The sequence below is a fragment of the Notothenia coriiceps genome, unplaced genomic scaffold (assembly GCF_000735185.1).
Source record: "Notothenia coriiceps isolate Sejong01 unplaced genomic scaffold, NC01 NC01_scaffold00024667, whole genome shotgun sequence".
Lineage (NCBI taxonomy): Eukaryota > Metazoa > Chordata > Actinopteri > Perciformes > Nototheniidae > Notothenia > Notothenia coriiceps.
Genome location: NW_011357368.1, coordinates 4,468,557 through 4,480,879, shown reverse-complemented (window position 1 = coordinate 4,480,879; position 12,323 = coordinate 4,468,557).

Genomic DNA, 12,323 nt, shown 5'->3' with positions numbered 1-12,323 from the left:
AAACTTGGTCTTTTGGGTTTTGGTAAAGGGTGGCAATCGACAATCGTGAGTCTCGGGTGTCGGAGGAATATAGCAAAGTCTTTTGATCTGTTTTCAATTTTTTTTCATGTTTGTCGTTGCAGACACAGTACCTCTTCATGTCCCAGCGACAATAAATACCAGAATATACTCCACCAACCTCCAAACTGCCTCGTATCATGTTTCAATCCGAACCGGACTAGCTAGCAGAGGTAAGTCTTTTGTGCGAAAATTTTCCAAAAAAGAGCACGTTTATACCCTTTACATAACCCATGGAGTTTTCGACTGAGATATTAGTATATAGTACTGAGTTCCGAAGATTATAAACGTTGTCGATGAAAGAAACTAAAAAACATGTACAATTTCCTGACTACAAGTTGTCCATAATGTCGACGTCTTCGAGAGTCAACCTCAGCGGAAACCAACGGCAGGCTGAGATCTGAAAAATTGAACTCGAGCGGTTGTCGTGGCCCTCTCCAATCGCCTCAATCGCGCCGCGGCATTCGCATCAACCACTTCATGCTCGCCGTTGGAGCAAATTCGCGTCCCTCCTGTGCATTAACTTTACATTTAATCGCGCCGCCCCCAAAAATTGCATCGCATTCGGTGGGAACTTCAGTGTGAACATTACTGCTGGACCCGGGATGAGGAACACACAGGGTCATATCCCCAGAATGCTAATGGCTATAGCCCTATAACTTTGGAATGGTCATCCCTCAGGAGACATCTCCCACGGTATACAATTTAAAGTAAATCGGAAGAACTTTATTTTTTGCAGTTAATTGGCCGGAAAAAGGTAAAAGTCAAAGGTTGTCCAATCGTCTTTTCTGGTTCACCCGAATTTTTGGGTTGGCTTTATAGCACGTTCAACATTTCAACCCCCTACCTCTAGTCATTGCGAAGATAGGACCCTCAGCATTCCAAGTACCGTGGGCCCTACGTTAAGGTATTTGGAACGGACGTTCCCAATACCGTACCACAGAACCTTGGGTATTGGAAATGTACAGAGTCTTACTTTTAAGGTGCTTTTTCCTGGGCGGCTACAACTTACAGAGCACGATACATTAAATTCTTGCCAGTGTACTTAGGGGTGCTAGACTGAAGATTGTGGCCGTTTCTCAATCGCGAGTACGCTTGCTTGGTAGCACATGTCTGCCGAGCATCTTGCTTCAGAAGCGAGGCAAGAATACTTCCTGGCATTCGGAAAACGAAGAGTGGAACAGGCGAGCAAGTGTGCAGGTGTGCGTCATATGAGAGGCCCCGCCTTACATTTTCCGCCACAAATTTGGGGAAATTGGTCCGTGCGCAAAGCATTGTGGGGATTTTAAGACCGCAGAGTCTACACATGTGCAGCCTCTCGCAACTAAGTACGCCGGCCTCTGTAGAATTCCTGGAAGTATGCTGGACATTGGAACAGTACTTCGGAGGGACTCGATGACGTAGCATCCTTGAAATAATGGCTCTGGAGCAGCTTTCCTCGACATTGAGAAACACCCAGAGGCTTGTAGCAGCGATGAAAGCTGATACACTTCAGTGTCTGAACTCACAGAAACAACTGAAGGAGGATACAAGCCGGATATTATCAATAGTGCTATTTCTGCTCAGTTCTTTCACAAATCTAAAGAGGAGATCCAAGCGGCTGATGTTAGACAATATCTTAATCATCTTTACTTGAAAAGCTCTGCCAATGGTAAATGTTGAACTGTTGCACTATAGTAGGTTTTTTCGCAATGTAGAGCTGAATTATTTATAAAAAAAGAAAGCATGGTTAACTGCAATTCTAGAAGAAGAAACTACGTGGCTTTAAAATGCAAACAATGAGTATTCAAATCACTGCTAAAGTTAGCAGTGATTGACTCGTGCTTTGTTGTAAGTACCGGTACTTGTTCGGGTTACCTTAGCACGCAAAGTGGTTTTTGAAACAGAGCAAAAGGTCACTTCCTCGCACGCTTCCTTTCCTTGTAATAATGACATATTTGTAGTTTCTTAACGTGTTTTCTGTTCATTGAGGGGTTGATTTTAAGAGTACATATAGTAGCTGTTAGAGAAATGCATTTTGAGTTCATAAAAGGGTTAATAAGATAGGATGCATAGAAACACTTTTCCAGGAAGAACAAGGGTTTCTTTGTTAATGAAGATTGTTGCTGGATGTCTTGAATTTCCCATTGGTTTACTATTATTTATTGTAAGTAAACTGCATGTGAATATGACCATATTGCATATTTATTTTAGATGTATGAGTGCTTTCCCTATCCCTTTTTTATAATCAATGTACAAATTCCTGCGATTGGTCAAAGTTAGCTGAGTGTACTCCCATCACTGCTCACCCTGGTTATGTTACACTTTACTACTCACATCTCAAGTTTCAGAAAGGTGACACTTCTCTCCAGCAGTCATTACTAACAGTCACAGTGCAACAACTCGAAAACATAGTTTGTTATTACCTGAAATGGTCTGCAACAAGTAGAAAGGAGTTCACAAGTCGACAGGGAAGTTTTCAGTGAAGGTAGAAAAACGTCCTCACAGCTGCTGTAATGCAAACAGCCAGAGGGCGGTGCGGTGTCCTCATTACCTGTATGATCCCAGTTTGTGTTTAAACAGTTACAATATGCAGAGAGAACTATTTGCAATGCAGATCCTCTGTGATAACAACAGTATCAAACTCTGCCTAGCAACAGCTTGACCAATCGCCTTGCAGCTGCAGGATGTTAGGCTCAGCGCTGAAAAAATGAAGCCATCACTGCTAATGCAATTATTGATTTTTTTGTGTGTGCTTTTTCTTGTGTCTGTAATTGTTTGTGTGGAAAGGATCTTTTGTAAACATAAGAGACTCACGGATCTCCCTGCCTCTCCAGCTGCTGTCTGTGGTGTAACTGCAACAGATAGTTGTTTACAAGCAAAGGTTACATATGTTAATAAGATAGGCTGTGGTCTGCTGAAACAATCGTTTAGTCCACCGATAGACTTTGTTTAAAATAAACTCTAAGAATTGAACAGATTTTCTAAATTGTTAAACATTCTCACATGTGAGGATTTGCTTCTCTTCTCTCTTTTACATCAATACTTGTTTGCATTTTGGACTGTTTTGATCAAATGAAAAACTTGAAATCTTCACTATAAGTTTGGGGAAGTTGTTATGGATGTCACCATTTTATAAATATATCAAATTAATAAATATGATCACTAACTATACTTAATCAAACGACTAAAAGACGCATGTCAGGTAATGATGGTTGTTGGTAATCTTCCTCAATAATGGTATAATAATTAAAGATAAAATGAGGTAAAACGCAAAAATAGGGTACACATTTTTGGAAAAATCTAAATAACTTTACGTCATATAAATAAAAAGGAGTTTCCATAGGTGCTGACACATTTCAGAGACATTTTCACATATACAGTTCACACTTTATCATACGTCGTTGTATTGTATGGTTACTTTAAATATATATTAGAACTAAACATGTTAAAACTGTCCATCCATGTGGTGATACATATATACAAATAACATGTTACATTGACCTTTCTTTCTATTTTCAGTACTGGATCAATGAGTTTACCAGCACTCTGGGCATCGGAGTCTTTCACTCGGGGATTGAGATCTATGGAAGAGGTAAAAATAAGGCAGAAATATAACACCACACATATCAGTTCCCTCCCTGTGGATGGCGTTTCATAAAGGACGCTTTCCAATCAGAATTCAAAACATACTTCAGACATTTCTGAATTGTTTTACGGTTGTTATTTGGCTTCTTGTGCGAAATAACAACCTACGATTTTCTGCATGGGAATGATTTGCACTAATGTTTTCATGTTGTGTGTTTAGAGTTTGCCTATGGCGGACACCCGTACCCGTTCTCAGGGATCTTTGAGATTACACCAGGTGACGCTACAGAACTCGGCGAGACCTTTAAATTCAAGTAAGTTTGTGATTTTGGTTTAACTTGCGCGCAATTGCATCCATGTACTTTTTGTTTCCCGCATGTGCCTCCAGCCTTTCGGCAACAGGTCAGGTGACTCGATATTGGGCCAGTTTGACGTGAGAGTCTTCGTTAGACAACATCCCCAAAACTGAGAATTTGAATACGCTGCTGACCCCGCTGCTGTTATGTGTTTAAAAACTCTAAGAGAGTCTCTCTGACGTAGACTTTTAGAGACACTACACTCTTATATAGTGAAGTAGCAACCAGTGCTGTCATTGTGAGCATCTTCTATTACTAGTACAATTCAAATAAGAAAGCCATGCCTCCGAAAATAATGTCTGGAAGAGTGAAGAGGTCTGATACCGACCTGCGGTATGAATCACAGGTTTACAGGGTAACAACACAGCAGGTAAGAGTGTTTTCTGATTACCTGAGTAGCCTGGTTTATTCAGAGTAACGGCGCCAGCGTGCTATTCACCCACTCATGAACTACTGAATAGACTCTGACTGTGCAGTCTCAGAAACACTTTGATGCCAAGCACCGTAGACTTCTTTCTATGTTTGGTTCATGAGTTATTCATTGAACCAAACAGGAGCAGACAGTCGAATAATCATTGTCTAACAGTCAGTCAGTGAGCCGGTGTCTTCCTGTAATGAGGGCTACGGGTCACTGCTGCTGGATCACAGATACTAAAGACATAGAGAGCTCAGCATGTGAAAAATGTTTGGATTTCACACCTTTTTTTTTTGGGACCGAGAAATAGTAATAGAAAACAGAGAGGGAGAAGAAAATGTAGCATTTAGTTGTAACTTTCCTGCAACAAAGCATATGTTTTCAAAGCATATAATGTTCTGCGTTTAGGTTTTACATTGATTGCAGGGGGATTTGTCATACTGGTTTGTGGCCTTGGACAGGACTGCAGTATATTATTAGGTATTTATTATATCTTTTGATCCTACATGTCATTTAAATAAGGTTGAAAACAACAAGTTGCTTGATCTTTAGGCCAATGACATTTAACCCTCATAACATTTCAGAAAATCAAAGTCTCTGCGCTGCAAACCATTTAATTTAATACATTAATTCAGCAGAACTGCTGAGGGTTGGCATTGTGTCATTGCTGTGTTTGGTCATTTGGTGTATTATTATTTACTTTGGTGTGTGTGTGTGTGTGTGTGTGTGTGTGTGTGTGTGTGTGTGTGTGTGTGTGTGTGTGTGTGTGTGTGTGTGTGTGTGTGTGTGTGTGCATAGCTGACAGGTGAGTGACACGTTGTTGGTGTTTCCAGCAGATGGTGTGAGGCCTCTTCTATATCGTGAGTGGGAACATTTAAAGAAAATTGGCGTTCAATTCAGTCGTGTATCCTCAGAATGTGAAATTACTTTCTGACGTCTGTCAACAACACTGAACATCTAATGTATAGATGCTGTTAATAGTATAGTCTAATTACTGTTATTTATCCATCACAACAATTAATGTGAAAATGTATGCAATGCTGCATACTAATCGTGGTGTGTCATCCATGAATCCGTACTCTAGTTGCCTTTGAAGTACCTTTTCAAACGAACTTCAAAGCTCAGGGACCAGTGCTGGTTTTGCACTGATGTCTTACACAGGGCGAGAAGGGTGTAGCACAAGATATGAAGCCTTTCACTGTGTAGCCGTAGACGCTACTACAGGGCAACCACGGTCACGGTGTTAAAAGGAAGATAGACTTTTAACAAATAACCCAGGTTCTTCAATAAGTGAAAAATAACTGGCCTTATTTATGTTCAAGGTCACAGGATACTGCAGTCCACAGTATCCCACTTAGCACAGGCAGTGAGGCACACTCATAGTAGTACACACACTCAGTCGGGGAAGGTTGTCTCTGCCTTCCAAAAATGATTCATGTGAGTATTTCTTTGGTCTACCACATGAAGCAACCAAAGGTTTTCAAAGTTACTCTGATTGCAACGTTTTTTTTCAAAACCAAACAACCGTAAAAGGGGTTTGCAACCACCTGTGACTGGTTCCAATTATCTTCCCATGGACTTGGGATGAAATGAAATGTCTTAACAAAAAACAGCCTACCTCCTTTCATGTTTGCAAAACTTGAACTTGAGAAAACAAATCTGCAGCAGAGAAGCAGACTGAGGCAGCTTTATTCACCTTTTTAAGACATTAGTATCCATCTGCTTATTCTGCAGCAATGCAACTGAGTTTATTTAATTGGTATGACACTAACAACATATGTGGCCGTAACAAGAGTGTGGTTAAGTGTCAGAGAGACTATTGCCGATAGTTACAGAGAGTAAATAAGCTGTAAAGTTGTGTAGTGTTGGTAAATGTACAGTGTTGCGCACACACAAGCACTTCTATTAATTCCTTGTTTTATTGTAATGCACAAGGGACATGCACTTGGCCATCAAGTGATTGCATGATTCTGCCTTTGCTTTTGATACGCGGTGATAACAATAACAGTATATCTACAAATAATATTTGTACTTTTGTACTAAGCAGTCACTTGAGGTGATGCTTTTCTGGCAAAAGACACCAGGAGAACATGGATGCAATGTCCCTGCACTGAAGTAGCCATTGCCCTTTGTTCTCTCTAAATGCCACTTTTTTTGCAGCTTAATGATCACAGCATGTCGTTTCAAATGCCATTTGGATATGGAACCACTCAAAGCCCTGATGTGGAGCTTTTATTTTGGTCCATGACAATTTATGCCTGAAAATGTATATTGAAGAATGACTGTATCAGTGCAACGAAATTATGCTCTATCAATCTCACCAGCTCAGACGGTGTTTGAATGAGGCTTTGTATTGCATGGATATAGCCATCTACAGGGAGGTCAACATCAACCACTGAGATCCCTTGCTGATGTTCAGTAAACAGAGATGAGCAAGCAACTCTGAAGGCGTAGTAAATGATGATTCCAGCCGCAGCAGATTGTTTGATCATGTGGCTGTTGGGTGTTTGTGTTAAAAAAACAATGTTTTTTCAGTGGCTTCAACCTAAAGAGTCAGCTTTCTTGGCACAGGAGTTGAGGCGATTTTCAGTGACAGGAAGTTGAACACAGCTAGTAAAAATGGTGGTTAGGATAGGGAAAATAATAGTATGCTGAAAAGTCTTTCACATTGTTAGGTACTGTTTATGTTTTCTGTCTTTTGGCATAGACTGCGCACGACAAAAGTGATTAGCGGCGAGTTGTCTGGATCCACTCAGTTCTAAGTAGAGCCACTGCTGGCAGCTGTCTGAGGTGATGCAACTACGCCTCCGGAGAGAAATACAGAACAGCTTATTTATAAAAGCCGAAGGGAAGATAAAAGGACAAAGGCAGCTCGAGTGACCTGTTTGGAGAGGGAGGTTCAAAGTCAACGCGAAGTCATCTGATCTTTACGGGGACAAGGGTAAGATAATGAGCACTGAGAATAGCCCTTGAGAGGGAATCACATAGAGTTCAATTAGGCTTCTCGCCGTTGCTTCTGGCTCAGTCTGACTGCAGCGTGTGCCAGGATGAAGCGTCTTGAGTGTTTCTAATGACAAGAGCACAATTGGAACCCCGATGTTAAACCCAATCTCGAGGATATCCCCTCATAGCCTTGTAAGCAATAAGAGGAGCATGTGGCTTAACTGCTGAAATAAAAGCCCACCATGGAATAGCTTGCTAATTGTTTTCACTTAGTTTTTTGCTGATTTGAACTACTTAATGAGTTTTTTTTTAAACTTTTTTCTCAGTGAGGGTCGAAGGTAGGGGGTGTCGTTATTGTTTATTGCTTCAAATTTTTCTCTTAATGTGGGCGTATATGAGTTTTCTGATTAAGGGCTACACAAAATGGGAAATAACAAAAACACATGTTGTTATAGCCCCAAGATGTGTAGCAAAACCCCTCTTTTTATCCTGGTTGGAATTTGTCATTGGAATTCATTCATCTTTTAGACGCTCAGGGCTAAACTAACCAATGTAAGGAGCATACCACTTTAACAATATTTTATCTTCTCTCTCTCAGGTCAGTCCAGTAAACAAAGATTGTAAGATAAATGTAATTCAAAGTCACATCACTGTCTGCTGCACGTACACAAACATACATTTTAAACTCCATCATGTGTAACAGACAGCACTGATAAGCATCATCACTCCAGTGCACTAAACTCAGAGCACTGGAGCGAAGAATTTAAAACATATTCAATTTGTTTGGGACAATCTTTATTGACCCTCAAGCATCCATCCAACGCAGCTTGTGGTCAGGTGAGCGTCAAGCTGCAACCAAGTGTTAATACTATGAAATAAACAGTTGTTAATCAATTTCAGTTATTTACTTAAATGTCATTGAATTTCCTTGGAGGTGGCATTTAAATCAATAAGCATACATATATTAAGTAACTATTGCAGCTGCTGAGTTCTTAATGTGCGAGTTCTAGGCTGAAGCATGTTCTCTTTAAGTCTATACACAAAGTTAATAAAGCAGGGTAATGACCTGAGAATTCATATTGGTTATTATCTTTATTCATATTGCCCGTATTTGTGATACAGACACAATAGGATAGATTGTCATGCCTTCAACCTGAGTATGGAGGGAATGTTTCACCAAATTCCCAACACTATGATTACAATCACGAGTTAATTTCCTCTTGCTTATGAATGAGTGTGGAAGAGTCCTGTAGGAATTGCAAATGTATCTGCAGCTGCGGAATGATAATCATTTGCCAAACATGTCACCATATTCATGAAAGCAGTGCTTACAAATTGCATTAGTGAAACCGATATTGGCTTCATGTGTTGGATGTTTTCCGTAATGATGTTCCTGTATATCCTTTGTGTGTTCTGTTGGTGACTCAAACAGAATTCAGTATAACCCTCTATGTGTCGTCCTCTTACAAAGCTATGGACGATAATAATAATATTTTTGTTTTGAATATCACATCTCATAAAACATGGAAATAGAACAAATAAACTTAGAAGGAACATAAGAACAGGGGAAGTAGCAATAATTTGGAAAAAAGATGGAAACAAAATTACACTTGATAATAAAAATGAAAATAATAATAGAATGCACAACATTAGAGGACAAATATACATATTTGCAACGTTTCAGTATAAATCAATAAACACTGCAGCAGCGTAAACATTTTTCTTGTCCGTTATCGCCTCCGAGTTCTCTGAGGCTATAAATAAACACGGCAGAACCTACTCTTTCCATGCAGACACAGAATTACCACCTTTTTTCTGATTACGCATTTTTCAGTTACCTCAGAACGTCTTTGCCACGGTGTGACCTTGCTGTGGGTCTTATCTGTGTTGGGAACAACCTCAAGTTCACCCCCCAAAAACACATGATTTCTGTGGGGGTCAACACACATTCCACAGTCTTTTTATCTCAAATCTAATGGACACCTTTGATGTCAAAATGTAACTAAAAGAGGCATTGTTATACTTTTGGGTCACTATGTTACACTCACACTTCTATTGGCTAGCACTCCCATACAGTATACTCGATATGTTAAGGGTCGTTTCCAACTCATCTCAAAGGGAGTGACCAATAAAAACAAAGCCAGCCAGCCAGCTAACCAATCAGACTGAGCTCTGGTTTACGACAAAATAAAGACCATTTTGAATATTAAAGCATGGAAAGATATCACCATAGAAGCACAAAATGCAAATATTAACCTTAAAACGAGCACAATATGGCTCCCAATTTAGTCATACATAATCTGTGAACCACTTGATCTTTTAGATAGGCTTCTCTTCTCTTAATGTAGGTAGTTCAGGTTTAGTTTTATGAGAAGAATTGTCAGACGTTCTAACAAGTTACTAGAATTGTGGAGTAGTATGGGTCTTTCTGGTGCAGGTGCATATTGCTTTCAATAAATTTTGATTTATTACCAAACACTTTCTCTGCAAGTGGTTGCAAAGGAAGCATAACAATCTTTAAAGTCTTACTACGCCAATTAAATTGACAGGCAGCTTTATTTATACTGTACAGCATAATAATGTGCTTTGTTTGAGCTAAGAAAAGCATGAGAATGACATTTCCAAAAGGCAAGCACTAACAACTAGAATATAATAAAGTAAGATATAATAAAAAAAAAAGAAATACAATACTAACGTACATATGGGAAAGGCTGAAAATACAGTCATATTGCACTTATAATGAAGTTTAAGTTGTCTATGTAACAAAGGAAATCCAAGGTTTTTACCAACATTTGAAAGTTGATCAGTTTATTCTTCAGTAACATGAAAAACTTCTAATAATATAAAAAAAGGATAATAAAGATATCACTTAGGACTTACCATATTTCTACCTGCCCTTGTGTCAACGCTGGTTAGCCCATGGACACTATTCCTGCATGAGATATTGACTAAACATAGCTGATGTGTCATAATGAAATTATCTGTTAACTTAAGAATACAAATTAATATAAAAAGCCGTTTTTAGGACCTAAGCTTGGCATGCTCCGCAATTGTCTTGAAAAGATTTTTCACTGTGAACCTCAGTGTTTTACTCCTAGGAAACGGACAAACAGATGATGTAATTGTGGGTTTTCACATACTCCAGTCAAGACCACTATTATGAAAATTCTGAATATATGAGTGTGGTGAATATCATTTTTTAACTACCAGGTTCACTAAGGACGTATCCTCACAATTTGCAATTATCACGGAAGCTGTTGACTTTTCTTGACCATTATAATGTCAAACTAATTTCATACTGGATTTAGCAAACAACAAGAATAATGAGCGATCCTATTGGCTGACCTACAGTGGCCTTTGATATGACGGGGCTCGGTGGTATATTAACAAAAGGACGGCGATAAATCATAATAACAGCTGGAGTTGACTTTAAATTTATGGCTATCATTTTTTCTCATGAAGTCATTTGACAAAAAGTCCTTTCTCACTGTGGGGGAAACGTCAGTGAAATTGATTTGGGGGCAGAGGAACTCAGGGTGTAGACGGACACCATAATTCATCAATTTTTTATTCTAATTTGCAGCAGATCCCCTGAGATTAGCAGAGATATAAAGGAAGTGGCACTGCTTCTGACACACTACACTCTGTGACAAAAGGCTTGACTATGGATACTGTTATTGTGGATTGGAGAAAAGGGCAAATCACATTTTGGGGTTTTCAGAAACCATTTTCCAACATGCTTTCCAAACCCATTCATTCGTTCCCCCCCCTCCCCCGTATGGGTATGTTTATGTTTGGAGAGAGCTGAACACGAGCAGTCGTGCATGAATTGACAGCTACCTGTTTGCGTTCACATCACAAGGCGATTTTATTTATTTTGTCGGTTCAAATGCAGCACGTGAACCGTTCCTGCGTTCATAATCAGCCGTGACATTACAGCTCAGTAGCTCACATAATGGAGGTCTCTCCTGATCACACTTTAAATATTCATGTGCTGCCGGTGTAATTCACACACTGCAACAGCTATTGCCTTGTTTCCTTCATGGGGCTGACTCCAGCTCTGGGTCTCCATGTCATACTACTCCAAGCTTTCTCTGGGGTGTTTGTTTACAGCTCGCTGCTACAGTCACTGCGCTGGAAAACTGCCTGTAATCTGAGAAGCTCCCGCCTTTCTGGCTGGCTCCCGGCCGGAAAATCTTCAGTGTTGATTGACACTTCAGTAATAGCCTATCAGATAGCGCTGTGGGCGGGACATTGCTCGTGTACACAGAGTGGTGACTGCAGCCAGAGAAACGGCCGCATCAGAGCCAAAGTTCTCATTCATAACACTCCGTTCGATGTCTCACTATGGGATGCGCCTCATCGCGGAGCAAACAGAAGCATCAATCTCATTACGCCAATTCTGATTGGCTAGTGATCTTGACGTCAGCGTCAGGGAATCCACCCACCCTATAAGTAGCTTGCGCCACGTCGCAGCGTCATTCAAACACCTCTTCTCGCTTCAGAGCACATCTCGATAGATCGGTAGCCGGGCTGGCTTAACGGTCCACAGACTGAACCCAAAGCTAACTTTCGGTCGACGGGCGCTCGCCGGCTACTTTTCTGCTTCGCAAGGAGACTGTTAATCTACCTCGCCGTTTCTTTCTTCGGAAATAAAGGTAAGGTTTTGATTTTTCAAGCTAGTAACACACCTGTTGCTAGCTCGTCTTCCCTCACTACCGACACCACGGTAGCGAGGACGTTTTTTCTTTTTCTCTCTCACACCAGAGGAGGGGAAGATAAAAAACACACCAGTTAATATTCTTTGAGAATAAAATTCTACACCGTCGCTTTTTCTCCGGATTAACGACAGGTGGGGAAATAATTTTTTTCTCAGCAACGTACCTGTTACGAGCGGGTCCTCTCCACGCCGTCACCACGGCTAACGAGATGGACGCTTCTCTCCCTCACACCAGAGGAGTCAGGGACTCGGAGGCTCGGCTCTG